Here is a 16185-nt window from a genome sequence, read left to right as displayed (position 1 = left end):
TACAAATACCCATCTATTCAGGCTATGTCGTTTAGCTCCGCCTACTCTCACTGAAGTTATAAGGAGTGTTTCAGCCTGGACTGCTTTCTAAGTGCCGCACAGCCAATCAGAAGCGAGCTCATTTATACATATAAGTTTAATGATGCAGTAATACAAATAAAGTGCTAAAAATGGTGACGTTAAAACGAATGATGATGTTTATGGTGTATAAAACCACACAAATATAGCAAGTGGACTTCAGGGGTGGGAAAATAAACCTAAAACAGCACAAAAGTCCTAGCACACAGCTTTCCCAGCATACAGTGTTACATTTTTATTATTGTTAAGAATTTTTCCCTTATTTTATATATTTGATGTTTTTAATGAAAAATGCATATTTTTCCTCTAAAACTAACAGCATGTATTAATATCTGCTGTACTGCTAGGCCTTTGTTTGCTCTCTGGAAAAGTTTAAAATGCTGTGAGAGTGAAACTGAAACACGGCCACCTTTATGATCTCTCACACACACACACACACACACACACACACACACACACACACACACACACACACTAATGAAGTAGCCCTCGACCACACACTGCTGTGATTAATCTGAGCAGAGCCTTTCATCTGCTGTGTGAGGAGCGTCTTCATATCAGCACATCTGCTGAATATTTAAGCGTCTCCTCTGAGCCACCCTGCCAACCTGCAGCTACATCTGGACACTCCAGCAGCAGGACACTGGACAGCAGCCAAGCAGTCCATCAGCTTCTAAACACATGTGAACAAGAGTCAGTCTACACACACACACACACACACACACAGCCATCAAATGCACATCATTGCTAGACCACTCAGAAGGCTGAGAATTCAATGTGAATGACTAAAGGACTGAATAACTGGATGAACAAATGATTGAATGAGTTACTGAATAACTAAATGACTCGGTAAGTAAACGAGTAACTTAATGACTGAGTGGCTCAATAAATAAATAACAGACTGATTGAGTGACTAAGTAACTGAGTGAGTGAATGACTGAACGTGTGACTCAGTAAATAAATCAGTGCATGACTGAACGAGTGACTGAGAGAATGAATGAGTGAGTGGCTGAATGACAGTGACTGAGTGAATGACTAAATGACAGTGACTGAGTGAGTGATTGAATGACTGAGTGACTGAATGACTGAGTGAGCGACTGATTAAATGGCAGTGACATGAGGAAATGTTTAGTAACTGAATGACCGAGTTACCGAATTCATCGCTCAATGATCAAGTATTTGATTGACCAAATAACTGAGTGAGTCAGTGACTCAGTGAATGAAATGCTTGAATAATCAAACGAGTGAAAGACCATGTGACCCGAGTGCCCGAATATGTGGATGAATGAATAAATGACTTACTTACCAGGTGACTGAATGACCAAATTTGTGGCTGAATGACTCAAAAACAGAGCAACTAAAATCGGTGAATGATTAAGTGAATTTGAAACTGGCAATATTAACAACACTGATTATTGTTTGTTGTTGCAGCAGCCGCAAAGCAGACACGGCAAGATAATATTTTAAGACTTAATAACTCCTTACAGGCACAGAGACAGTGAGAGAGAAGGAAAAAGAAAAAGAGATTTAGAGACTTCAACATACTGAAGCAATTCTATTCCGGCGTTACACAAACAAGCTGATTCTGAATTTATGCAGCATCATCACTTTCACCCACACATTTGTGTATCTACAGCTCACACTTATTTGTAACCACCATAAACACACACATACCCCACTCCATAAAACTGACGCACTGTATTACACTGTAAGCAAACTCATCTGTGCAAGATCACAGTAACCCCCTGCCCCCGTGCCCCGCCCTACCGCTGCCTCTTTTGAGCAGGCGATTAGTTCTGAATGATAATAAACCTACTAAGGCATCCAATTGCCCTAAATAAAGCTGGTTTACTAGGGCTGCACGATATATAATTTGCTGATAAATACTGATATATTCGCCTCCTGCAGTATCTCAGAAGGCTGCAACATGCAAAAATGTTGGGAATCCTGAACAATATCAGACATTCATAGGGCCTGTCTACCAATAGGTCAAATTTTGGGTGTACTCAGACTGCACCCGGTTGCCTTGTACCGTGTCCAAGCACAACTGTGCCCCCTTCTCTACCCCCCCACTGGCCTGTGCTCACATTGTGCTAAATGTTCTTGGCCCATCATGCTTATTTTATCATGATGCAACTTTGTGTGTTGAAGAAAAGTTTCCTCAAGGTGCGCAATGTAGTTCAAGATCGTACTTAATGGCTTATTTGGAGTCGTTTTGGGTGCTGACACATGGCCCCCTCACACATCAAACGAAATAGACTTTGAGGGTCAAATGTGAACGAGTACGGAACAGAACACCTAGAGTGAGTACACCCTTAGTGATGGTTCCTGATGAAGGCCCAGTCCCGTTTATCCATACCGTTCACCGGATTACTGATGTGAGACCCCTGTGGTGTTGACATAGTTTAGTATATTAGCCCAGGCTTTAGATTACAATATTGCATCCGTTGTATGATCTACTAAGCATGTTCCTGTGTATGACTGTTGCCTATGTTTTTTTGACTTTGCCCTGCTCTTTGGATTGTTTACCTGGTTACTGCTTCTTGGATTTCTGACTCTTGCTTGTGTTTGGACCATGTTTTTGCCTTTTCCCTTTTGGACTGTTCGCCTGGTGGTATGTGTGTGGTATATTTTGTTTGTCTACTGCTTTATCGGTTTGACCTATGCCTGTTCTGTGACATTGAGATTGGATTGTGTTTCTACCAGTAAAGCCTCCTTTGACTTTTACATCTGTGAGCGTCTGATTCTGTCAGACACGTTACATCTACCTTAAACAGTGCGGCATGTCTGTTATGAAGAAAAGGACCATAATACATTGAAACCACATCAAACTAATATAATAGTTTAATCAAATTACTTTTAAAGGAGAAAATTCTCTTATTTGGTCTCTTGCTCAGCCATCTGTTTGGAGCGTCTCTCTGAAAAACCTCTGTTTGGAGGGCCATGTAGCCCCAACACTTCGCCCTACCCCTCTTTCTCAAAAAAATTGGGACGACCTACCCTAGACATGAACATGCAAAACAGACGGGTAAGGGCTAAGTGGTAGGGACGAGGGGTGAAATGGGACTGGGCCTAAGTATAAGCGTCACAAAAACAAACAACTCATTTTACATCTGCAGTTAATTTTCTCCATTAACCCAGGTTTATATAATCAAGTTAATTATAAGTCATTAATCTCCATGCACCTAAACATATCAGCATATTGTTTAGGACCAACAGCCAACTGCATAAATCGTGGAGAGTAGCTAACTTGTCAAATCAAACTGTGAGACTGTGTAGGGTGTAGGTTATTTTCCAGTGTTGACAATCATACTTGACCGTACACAACTTTAATGAATAAGAGCCATTATGTAGTAATGCAATCCCAATATTCTGTCAATTCTACCCTCATCTACTTATTCTACTATTCCTATTCCTTTGAAGATGTGTGGATTGGGACATTCACAGAAAAATTTTAGTGGCACTTTAGAATGCACTCTAGGTAGTAATATGACCAAAAAAACTTGAGAGCAAATCTCAAAATGGTTAAATACTGTAATACTGGAGATCTAAAGGCATGCTTTAAATCTCCTAGTACAGGGACATCTACACACAGTCATCTTTACAAAAGGCCTCTTTGTGTACACCGAGTGAAGGAGGCGGTGAAGAAGAAGAAAGTAACACGGCAGGAAAAAAGAACGAAAGAAAGAAAGACAACATGAGTACCGAAGAGAACAAACAGCAGATAAAAGGTGTGAGCATTTTTCTCCCCCCACTGCAGCATTTCTTTCATTTTCTCCTCCTCGCTAGTAGTTACTCAAGCATTTCTCACTGGCTGCTCTTTGAGAAAGAAGAATCTGACAGTGTGCTGGTGAAAAAGGTGCCTTATGACTGTTGTTTCTTTTGTGCCCGCAGTGCTTTAAAAGCAGAGCTGAAATAGCTGTGAGCTTTCATCCACTTTTAAAAGGCAGACATAATTGTGTGACATTTTCCTTCATCTTGCTGGCCATCATTCTGGACCTTTTCAGTATTTTTTTTAAGTAATCATTAATGCATCTTTTTTTATGTTTCATCTACGCCTTGTGAGTCACGTGAAGGGCTGACACCAGCAACACCTGGAAGGAATAAAACTAAGAGGCATATCTACGACCTCTAGCCATTTGGCTGAGGAGTAAAAGCTGCACTGTGTATGATTTTTAGCTGAAATTGACAAGAAGAGCATTACTGAGTAAAAAGAAAAACAGGCTAAAATATGGTGAATGTACACTGCTAGGAGTCACTCTATAAAGCCTGAAAGAATCATTTAAAAGAGGCGTCGGTCAGGAGTTTTTCACACCACGTCGTACATCTTTACATATCGTCAAACACACAGGCTCAAAAAGAAGGTCCGGCTGGATGTTTAAGTTTCATTGATCTCAAAATCAACATTATACTCATGAAGATATGAAGACAATAGTATATAATTCACTCTCCTTCACCGAGTTTGGTGACCTTGGGGGAAGGGGCCAAAGCACAACCAACAGTACAAAGTATTGTTCCGTATGTTGTGTGCAATTATACTTTTCCACCAGAGAGGTCTCCAAATACCCAAATCTTGCATAATGCAGCTTTAAAGGAAAAACAAACATTAGGTGTTGGTTTTCTAAAAAGGACTGAAAATGTAGTACAGGACTAGGCTTAACAGAATGCTGCTATGCTAATGGCATTACCCCAAGAGACTGGCTGTTTCTTCCATAACTCTCTCTAACATTTGCTTCCTTGATAACAAACTGAACTAACATTAACTCAGACTGTAACTGACCACACAGTGGGAGAAGAGGCATTACTGAAAGAGGCCTGACTCAGCCATTCAGGTGAGAGGCTACTGTTAGCGTGTTTAGAACTGTTTGTATTGTGCCAACTGGGATATCGTCCACTACTAGTATCTTCCTTTGAAATACTAGCGTTACAGATTTTGCAATGTGCATTTTCACCCACTGCTTGTCATCCCACACCGTCGTCACGTTGCTTGCTTTAGTCCAAGGTACATCTACTGGCACGCATGTACGTGTTACTCAGCGGCAACGTGCACATCAGACATAGACTCATGGCATCGGTCTTCCCTACTGCTACTCTGATTCTGTACCAAAGTGCTGGCATCAGAGGCAATACCAATGCAGTATCGGTGCATCGCTAGCAAGAGATCTACTGAGAACGTGGCCCTACAGCCCAATGTTTGGGGGCCTTTTTACACCTCTAGCTCATGCTTGGCATTGGGAATGGTGACCTTAGGCTCATGTGTGGCTACTCCAGAGCATCCTGTTCTATTGATCTATACAATTCTATGGAGATTATACAAGGTGTGAAATTGAACAGAAATATCAAAACTAGCATCTCCATATTTTTGGACATAAAGTGTTTCTCCCTGTCAGTGAGTTTAATACATATGAAGTTGTGACATGACACAAATCTTTCCATTGCAGGAGTGACAGAAGGGAAGTAAAGGGAGAAGACAGGAGGCGAAGTGGTAGAGGAGAGCAGGTTGAGGAGCACAGTGACGCTCCATTAGCCACAGGTCACAGCAACCTTGTCCTCCAACTCTGGAGCCAAGCCAGCGGAACTAATCGATTCACCCCACCCACCCCCCCACTTCTCCTATCAGCATTCCCAGAGGCTCCACCACGAAGACACGCACCACACACTCACAAAGCAAAGCGCACGGGGCATGATTGGTCACATTCAGCGGCCAGTCTCTGTTGACGCCCACATGAGTTGTGCTCAGCGTTTCTTTATACACCCTGGCAAGTTCCCCCTTGTTCCAAGTAGGGGGTCCCCCAAGATCCAAGTAGTGGTGTAAGTTTCTCAACAACGATTACATTCAATTGCACTTCTTTGAGAGGCAATTCATGCATGACGAAATTTTACATTTCATTTTCAAACTTGATTGGAAATTTGATGAATTGATTGATTAAAATGTACGTTCTGCATCGATCAACTTAATAAATAATTACAGCATGAAACGATAAACAGGGCATCCAGAGATCATTTTAAAGCTGAACTTAACAAAGATTATCCACAAGGAGGAACTACTAGACTTAAGCCACCTTTCTTTAAGCATCACTGAACAAGAAGAAACACACACCAGCAGGATCTCACTAATGGACATACAACCCCATTTCCAAAAAAACAGGCCAACAGACTGTGTTTACATTTTTTCAGCAAAGTATTTTGGTGGAGGCTCTCTGCATATTATGTTTTTGTTCAGCTAAGCCCTTTTCATACATTCACCTTTCAAAAGAAAACCTGATTACTTCAATAAAGGACAAAATAATCTGCAAATTCCTTGATCCATCCATCCATCTAAAATCAAAAAAATGGGCCTTTATGTATTGGCGAAAAAACAACCAAAAAGAAAGAAAGAAAGAAAGAAAGAAAGAAAGAAAGAAAGAAAGAAAAAAACCAATTAAACTACTTATTGCTTTTGGCGAGCTGCCAAGCCGTGTACACAATTTGACAGCTTGACAGACGTGTCTTTGACAGCTTCCAGCAAAACACAAGCGTCTGAGATTAGCAGAAGGAAAAGCAGAGCGAGGTCCGCATCCCTGATCGTTTCCCGGCGCTGACAGAAGGTCAGAAACGTCAGCACCTTTGGTCCTGTTCGGTTAGTGCATGCACGTGTATGTGTATTCCTGAACCCATGCAAGCAGAAACAGTGCGAAGTCAGAGCGACCCTTTACAAAGTCTAGCGCCAACACGGCAGACCTGGTTAAACAGCCAGACCAAATAAACAAGAGTGGAAGGCCTTTTCACTGCCAACATCAGCTTCAGACGTGCCCCACTTTCTAATCTGAATTCACATCACTGGATCAACCATATCAGCTGAAAGAATAATAAAAAATAAAAAAAAACGCCCACAGGACCAGCTAGTTAAACTCTGCTATCGGCCTCTGGCTGGAACTTCAAAAGAAACACATCAAGCTTGCAAGACGCTGACAGAATACCAGTATTGCAATTGTATTGCTACATACCGCCAGAGTGATCTGCCTTGCAATATTACAAATGTCAGAGAATCGTGACTGAAGACCAACCTGCAAGATTTTGACCAAAATAATTTACTTTTTATTGAATACCTTGACTTATCGCCTTGATATATATATTTATATATATATATATATATATATATATATATATATATATATATATATATATGCTTGGATCAAAGCCTGTATCATATAATCTTAAATGTGTTCCTTTATTCCCTTTTGACATCTGGTTCCTATCGTCACCACTGTAAACAATTCTGACTCGGTATGTGTCTCCTTGAATGACTTTACTTGCTTCTTAACCATTAAAATATTTAGAAATTTTGTTGGAAATTTTCCATTAATGTGAGTTACTTAATATGCATAAGTTGAAAAACTGAGCGTATGTACGTGGTGCACATATTTAAATGTTAATTTGCCAGTTATCTAACAAAAATGACATTCAGCAATAAGTGTTGTTGTTAAATCTGTTTATGCGTTTGATTATTGAAAGCTATTTATTCATATCTTTAATTTGCCTTTTTTATTTGTTTTTTTTTTTTTATTTCATCCATGTTTATTGCAAATAAGATATATATAAAACACCAAAATGAATAGAATATAAAATTAAAAACATGCAGACTAGCCTAATTAAAAAAAATACATATACATACATACACACATACATGTATACATATACCAAAACTATTTCATGTGAAAGTTATTTTGAAAGGTGTTATTATATTTTCTTATTGTTTCCAAATGTATATTGTCTGGAAGCTCAATGTACTTTAACTTTTGATGCTTAAACATTCCGTGTCAGTATTTCATTAAACATAATGCACTGTTAATGTTCGTGGAGGAAATTTGTTCCTATAAAGCGGCTTGGAAAATGGATGGATGTTGGAATTTTCCTTTAATGTGAGCTACTTAATATACATAAGCCAAAAAAAACCGAACATATCACTGTTGTCAGATCCAAAACGGTAACTTTGCAGGAGAGGGAAAAAAACCCAGTTTAATTTTAATGTAAGTCAGTGGAACCAGAATTTTTGCCAAGTCATTGTGAGCTGTTTATTTAAGTCCATTCATTATGAAATGTATATAAAATGTAAAGGGTTAGAGCTATTTTCAAATTGTCAAAAACTGAAATATATGGAATATATGGAAATATAAGGTTTTGTTCCGACAGCAGCGATATGTGGTGCACATATTCAAATGTTAATTTTCCAATTGTCTAACAAAAACGATGCAGCAATAAGTGCTGTACTATGCTCTACTCGCTAACTTGGAAACAATGTCATTAGTATCTCTCTCTGGATCATTACATCGGACCGGCTCCCACACAGAAGGTGGTGGGTGGCTTCGAAATCAATAGAGGCTCACACAAGGTGCGGCGCAAACCAGAGATGCCAATAATTACAGTCTGATCTCATGCCATTTCTGTTGTGCCATAATCAGCATCTCCAAGCGCTAACAAAATGACATTATTTATATGCAAATGGTCCGCGTCCCTAGGCCGAGTTGTGGCATCACATGCTCTGTTACTGAGGGGCTAACATGAGTGGTGAGTTTTCTGTATTATCACAGAAGCAGAAAGCATTGAATCTACACTTCTGGCATGTGGTACAATAATGACCGTGTACTGTTACTCATATTAAAGGAACCATTTGCCAAAAAATGATTGGCATGATTTCCCCCCAAATGTAGTGGGTCAGCCAAAACATGTATACAGCAGTTTGTACAGATAACCTAAATAATCTCACACTTTGCCTCAAACTGTGTGGAGATGTTTGGTTCAGATGTTCGGCTTTCGCAGTTTCTGATACTGTATAACACACTGGTATCTTTCAACAAGAGAGCGCAGACTGATTTCACAGCTGTTAGCACTGCTTCTAGCCAATATACATATCCATCCTTATAGGGAACAGTTGAACTACTGCTTCTAGGGTCATGCTTAACAATGAAGATTTGACACAGTCTTGTTCTAAGCCACTCTTTACCAGAAAACATAAAGCAGTGGTTCTCAAACAGGTCCTCAGGGAAGCTCTAGATGGTCCACATTCTCTCTCTATCCCTATGTATTTTGAGATATAGGACCTGTTTGAGAACCACTGCCATATGGCATTTGAAGTGATGGCACTTCAACTGAACTTTTCTGAAAATGTTATGCCAAAGATCTGGGTTGAGATCCATTAGGTGCTCGCTGCATTGAGCCACAAGTGTGTGAATGTCTCACTGGCCTGCTAGCAGAGGGGAAAACAGCATCAAAAACAGTATTTTACATTCTGAATTTTAGGTTAATGTTCAAGTTTTCATGAGGATTTTTCACATCAGGTTAAATTTTATGGATGAAAATCACAGCGAAACTGTCGCATGAGGTTTGAGAAATTTTTTGTAATGAAACAAATGCAATAGCTCAGTCCTTGGTGATGCCACAGCCATCCATGGCCGGGAGTCTGAAGAGCATAACTGATGTCTCTCTCTATCTCTGGGTGGGAATGATGGTTTTCCCTCTCTCCTCATCACTCAGCCCACTTTGCTAGCGAACTCCGTTAGCCAACTCCGCTAAGCCACTCTGCTAGGCAATGTGGGCTTCTAACTTTAGTTGATGTAACAGAATTGGTCATTAGCTGTTCAGCTGTGCAATGACATTGCATTAGTTGCAGCTCAAAAAGATGTGGTGGAGCTTCATGTATCTTGGAAGCCAGCCTTTACCCTCCCTGTATGGTAGCATTGTGTCATACGACCTAGCTAGTGGGTGCAAAACTAAACTAGGGAGAAAACTGGGAAAAATGCCTACCAACAAAAAGCCTCAGAAATATTGGCAGGACTTTCACCTCACATTGGCAACAGCGGAACCTTTGTGGAAATACGTTTTACGTACTGCACATCTTACATTAAACTTATCGCTGCTGACCTTGTATCTCCATTTTTGCCGTTTTACAGTTTTGAAAATGATTTCAAAGTGCCTGCTACCCTCTACATTGTGTGTAAATTTCATGAAGAATGGACCAAAAGAAACGGCTCCAAATGACTTGGAGTCTGGTTCCACCGACTTACATTAAATGTAAAGTATGTTTTTCCTTCTTCTGTAAAGTTACCATTTGGGCCAGCAACCGAGGACCAAACCAAAGCACGAAATGGGTGAACCATTACACATCTAGTAACAGCCCATCCTGCTAAACACCAATACACACAGAAACTCTACAGAGCTGCTCCATATGTTGTATTAACATGGCAAAACGCACACATGGGTTGAAAAAGCCTTTATTGCCCCCTTTTGTTGGTGCAAATGGAAATTGCTCTATGCCATAATTTTTCCATAACATAATAACAATGTTGATAATATCAGTATTGTATTATTATTATAGGTCGCAATTTTTTTTGTTGCGGCACTGCATCATTGCTCTTCTACCAACGTTTTATTTCACCCACCTACATTTTTCATGTCTTTCATTTTTTCTCTAGGAGGTCCACAATTTTATGTACCAAAAATGGTCATAATTCATTTTTTTACATGACCAATTTCCAGCCTCTCTTTATCCCTCAGAATTAAACAGGCTGTTTTTGTTACTGCGTCTTTCGGACTGATATATGTAAATGAGCTCTGTTCTGATTGGCTGTCTGTGTGAGCCTTCACTCAGAGCTCCTTACAATTTCAGTGTGAGTGGGTGGAGCCAAACATTTGTAGGCTGAATAGATGGATTATATAAATGAGATGGTTCTTATGACATTACAGAATTCAGAACAGGGTGTTTCTGTAGCTTAATTTCCACAGAGTGAACAATGCTTTGTCCAGATTTTGACAATGTGTGTGCATGTCTTCAAAAAAGTGAAAAAAGTTTAGTTGGATCCTTTAATAAACTTTTGGATTATTAAAACAACAAAGCACACCAACAAATCACGCCTACAGACACCCTCAGAAGCTCATGTACACACTGACTAACTGGTGAGCTTAATTTAACGATGGCCCGAGGCCACTCTGCATCACTCTGCTGATTCTCCACGCTGGAGAAACAAACACACAGCCAAGCTAGGGCATTTAAAGAGCCTCTATCTGGTTTTGCACACTTCAAAAGGAGCATAAAATAAAATAAAAATAAAAAACCTACATCCCCAAACTGTCGCCCGCAGCTAAGAAGACAAAATCCAACGCCAGCCGAGTGTACCTTCTCCCAGAGAACGCTTTCACTACGAATTAAAATCCTTCCCTAAAAAAGTGCACATGCGGCAAGAGACCCATCTATTGTCCAGCAAAACCCGCTCCAGCAGAGACTCGATCAGACAAAGTGGTCTGCATCCCTTTCAACAACAGCAAAAGAAAAGTAAACCTCATTTAATCGCTTGAAAGGATTTACCCATTATCAAATCTACATTTGGAGAGAAGTTTCACTTGGAGTGGTGTACAAGGTGGGGGGGGGGGCTCTTAAGAAAAAAAGAGGGGGCACGAGAAAGAGGAGAATCTGGAGGAAGGGCAGATTTTGATGGACGAGAGGGAATGGTGTGAGATGCTCACTACAAGATGACCACCTCAGGGATGCAGCAATTTAAGGTCATCCGCAAGACATCAAATTATCACGATATAACTTTTCCTCGATAGAGTGATAAGAAAGTTTGATACATTTTTGATATAATATACCATTCTCACACTTCCACGTTCAGCAACAGCCCCAGTGAAGTATTCTATTGCAAGGAAAGTGACACTACTCTTCTGTTGCCAGGAGAGGGCGCACTTCTGAGTTTTTCGACATGATTAGGGAGGGAGTGGGTGACAAGTGAAAAAAGCTAATGTTTGCTGGTCGTACTAAGTTGATGTTGTTGCTGTTGGCCACTTGTTTAGCATTTGTAATGGGATAGCTGAGCGCTCGTTACCAGACAGCTTAAAATAATCTTTTCTTTCCTAAACTATGACTATTACAAAAATTGCAGCTTTTCCAGCTGGTAAAAACAGCTCACCCAGGAGCAAAAATCTGCCTTCAAACTTGAAATAAATAATGATTTGACATTTATCGAGATATGTATCGATATCGAACCATATGAATCTTATTTATCATGATAACGTGTTGACCAAATCACACAGATGTAGATGGAAATAGAGCTCTGAGAAACATCTACAGTGAGTAGATTTACAATAAAGGTGTTATTAACACACATCAAATAAACAAACGTCACTCACCCGTCGTCCTCTAAAGGCGTTATAACAGACATCAAATAAACAAACGTTACTCACCCGTCGCCCTCTAAAGGCGTTATAACAGACATCAAATAAACAAACGTTACTCGCTGTCGCCCTCTAAAGGCGTTATAACAGACATCAAATAAACAAACGTTACTCGCTGTCGCCCTCTAAAGGCGTTATAACAGACATCAAATAAACAAACGTTACTCGCCGTCGCCCTCTAAAGGCATTATAACAGACATCAAATAAACAAACGTCACTCACCCGTCGCCCTCTAAAGGCGTTATAACAGACATCAAATAAACAAACGTTACTCGCCGTCGCCCTCTAAAGGCGTTATAACAGACATCAAATAAACAAACGTTACTCGCCGTCGCCCTCTAAAGGCGTTATAACAGACATCAAATAAACAAACGTCACTCACCCGTCGTCCTCTAAAGGCGTTATAACAGACATCAAATAAACAAACGTCACTCACCCGTCGCCCTCTAAAGCCGTTATAACAGACATCAAATAAACAAACGTTACTCGCCGTCGCCCTCTAAAGGCGTTATAACAGACATCAAATAAACAAACGTCACTCACCCGTCGCCCTCTAAAGGCGTTATAACAGACATCAAATAAACAAACGTTACTCACCCGTCGTCCTCTAAAGGCGTTATAACAGACATCAAATAAACAAACGTCACTCACCCGTCGCCCTCTAAAGGCGTTATAACAGACATCAAATAAACAAACGTCACTCACCCGTCGTCCTCTAAAGGCGTTATATCAGACATCAAATAAACAAACGTCACTCACCCGTCGCCCTCTAAAGGCGTTATAACAGACATCAAATAAACAAACGTTACTCGCCGTCGCCCTCTAAAGGCGTTATAACAGACATCAAATAAACAAACGTCACTCACCCGTCGCCCTCTAAAGGCATTATAACAGACATCAAATAAACAAACGTTACTCGCCGTCGCCCTCTAAAGGCGTTATAACAGACATCAAATAAACAAACGTCACTCACCCGTCGCCCTCTAAAGGCGTTATAACAGACATCAAATAAACAAACGTTACTCGCCGTCGCCCTCTAAAGGCGTCATAACAGACATCAAATAAACAAACGTTACTCACCATCGCCCTCTAAAGGCGTCATAACAGACATCAAATAAACAAACGTTACTCACCATCGCCCTCTAAAGGCGTTATAACAGACATCAAATAAACAAACATCACTCACCATCGCCCTCTAAAGGCGTTATAACAGACATCAAATAAACAAACGTTACTCACCATCGCCCTCTAAAGGCGTTATAACAGACATCAAATAAACAAACGTTACTCGCCATCACCCTCTAAAGGCGTTATAACAGACATCAAATAAACAAACGTCACTCACCCGTCGCCCTCTAAAGGCGTTATAACAGACATCAAATAAACAAACGTTACTCACCATCGCCCTCTAAAGGCGTTATAACAGACATCAAATAAACAAACGTTACTCGCCATCGCCCTCTAAAGGCGTTATAACAGACATCAAATAAACAAACGTCACTCACCCGTCGCCCTCTAAAGGCGTTATAACAGACATCAAATAAACAAACGTTACTCACCCGTCGTCCTCTAAAGGTGTTATAGCAGACATCAAATCAACAAACTTTACTCGCCATCGCCCTCTAAAGGCGTTATAACAGACATCAAATCAACAAACGTTACTCGCCATCACCCTCTAAAGGTGTTATAACAGACATCAAATCAACAAACGTTACTCACCCGTCGTCCTCTAAAGGTGTTATAACAGACATCAAATCAACAAACTTTACTCGCCATCGCCCTCTAAAGGCGTTATAACAGACATCAAATCAACAAACGTTACTCGCCATCGCCCTCTAAAGGCGTTATAACAGACATCAAGTCAACAAACGTCACTCACCCGTCGCCCTCTAAAGGCGTTATAACAGACATCAAATAAACAAACGTCACTCACCCGTCGCCCTCTAAAGGCGTTATAACAGACATCAAATAAACAAACGTCACTCACCCGTCGCCCTCTAAAGGTGTTATAACAGACATCAAATAAACAAACATTACTCACCGTCGCCCTCTAAAGGCGTTATAACAGACATCAAATAAACAAACGTCACTCACCCGTCGCCCTCTAAAGGTGTTATAACAGACATCAAATAAACAAACATTACTCACCGTCGCCCTCTAAAGGCGTTATAACAGACATCAAATAAACAAACGTCACTCACCCGTCGCCCTCTAAAGGCGTTATCAACACACATCAAATAAACAAACGTTACTCACCATCGCCCTCTAAAGGCGTTATAACAGACATCAAATAAACAAACGTTACTCGCCATCGCCCTCTAAAGGCGTTATAACAGACATCAAGTCAACAAACGTCACTCACCCGTCGCCCTCTAAAGGCGTTATAACAGACATCAAATAAACAAACGTCACTCACCCGTCACCCTCTAAAGGCGTTATAACAGACATCAAATAAACAAACATTACTCACCATCGCCCTCTAAAGGCGTTATAACAGACATCAAATAAACAAACGTTACTCACCGTCGCCCTCTAAAGGCGTTATAACAGACATCAAATAAACAAACATCACTCACCATCGCCCTCTAAAGGCGTTATAACAGACATCAAATAAACAAACGTTACTCACCGTCGCCCTCTAAAGGTGTTATTAACACACATGTATGTAATAACTGTGACAGACCTAGTTTAGAGGTGAAAAAAATCTTTAAAGGTTATTTGTTTATATATATATATATATATATATATATATATATATATATATACACACATATATATATATGCACACATACATATATACATATGAATGCTGCAATATAAAACAGGCAGGAGTAAGAGCTCAGGTTTTGGAACGAGAGCGCTGCCTCCATATATCATCATAGCACGACAGCTGCAACACAGCACAAAGTCACCATTGAGGTCACTAGAGCATCAGCATGAACTTCAGCTATTGTTCTACCATGTGTGTGTGTGTGTGTGTGTGTGGTTGGGCAGTCTGTTGGTCAAAAGACGATTGTATGTATTTTTATATACCTAAACATTAACATTATCCATCCTGCACATATTGAATTATACATATTGAGCTATATATGTTTATATAGAGCTTCATAACTTGAGCACCAGCACTAAAGCAAATCTACAAACGACACAAAAATAACTTACTAACTCCAAGCATGGTGAAGAGATATAAGGCAAAACAGCCGCAAAAAGAAAACGTTTTGCTACTTACTTCAACTGGATGTTCAGGATATCAAACTGTGAATTATGCAGCAATTTTTTTAATTTTGTGGAATTGCCCTTTGAGGTGATGTTGAAATGATACTTTTGGGTGCAGTTCAGATATTTCTGATCATACCACCCTCCGCACGGTGGAGTTCTACAAGTTACAGAAAGGCAGGCTTTTTATACTACCACGATGACGACTACTACCACTATTAATAATAGTAAGAATATTAATAATAATAACAATAATAACTTTCATTTTGTCTGGGCAATGTGCCAAATGTCAATGATTATCTGAAATATTGCTGCTTACGATCAACAGATGTGATTTATTTTATTCAAAAATAAATGTTTTTTTTTTTTCCGTAGATTCTTAGTATAAGCAAAAGTTTGTGCACCCCTGCTCAAATGTCATGCTGTTATTGACTGAGTGAACACACGTCTGCACATTTTAACACCCAGTTCCAGTTTATTTACTGAATTTAAAATGTTGGGGGTAAAATAAAGCATAAAACACGGCCTGTGCAAAAGTTATGGCACACTTGGCATTTTATGTTTTTCCAGTATGTAATACTCAGCAAATAAATAAGAGGCTGTGCACTAAAATGAGCAGAAAAATGCCATATTCGAGTCTCGAGTTCACTCATCCTCACTTCTCAAATCACCAAAACATGCAAACTT

The 16185-nt window shown here is 40.0% G+C and overlaps 1 protein-coding gene across 1 annotated transcript in view; it reads right to left on the bottom strand.

Annotated features, from left to right (window-relative positions):
• Nucleotides 1-16185, bottom strand: part of ppm1lb (protein phosphatase, Mg2+/Mn2+ dependent, 1Lb) — a 117371-nt gene that overhangs the window by 100212 nt on the left and 974 nt on the right. The window lies entirely within an intron of this gene.

This window comes from Pygocentrus nattereri, chromosome 19 (genome assembly GCF_015220715.1).
Source record: "Pygocentrus nattereri isolate fPygNat1 chromosome 19, fPygNat1.pri, whole genome shotgun sequence".
Classification (NCBI taxonomy): domain Eukaryota; kingdom Metazoa; phylum Chordata; class Actinopteri; order Characiformes; family Serrasalmidae; genus Pygocentrus; species Pygocentrus nattereri.
This window is presented reverse-complemented; position numbering and strand designations above follow the sequence as displayed.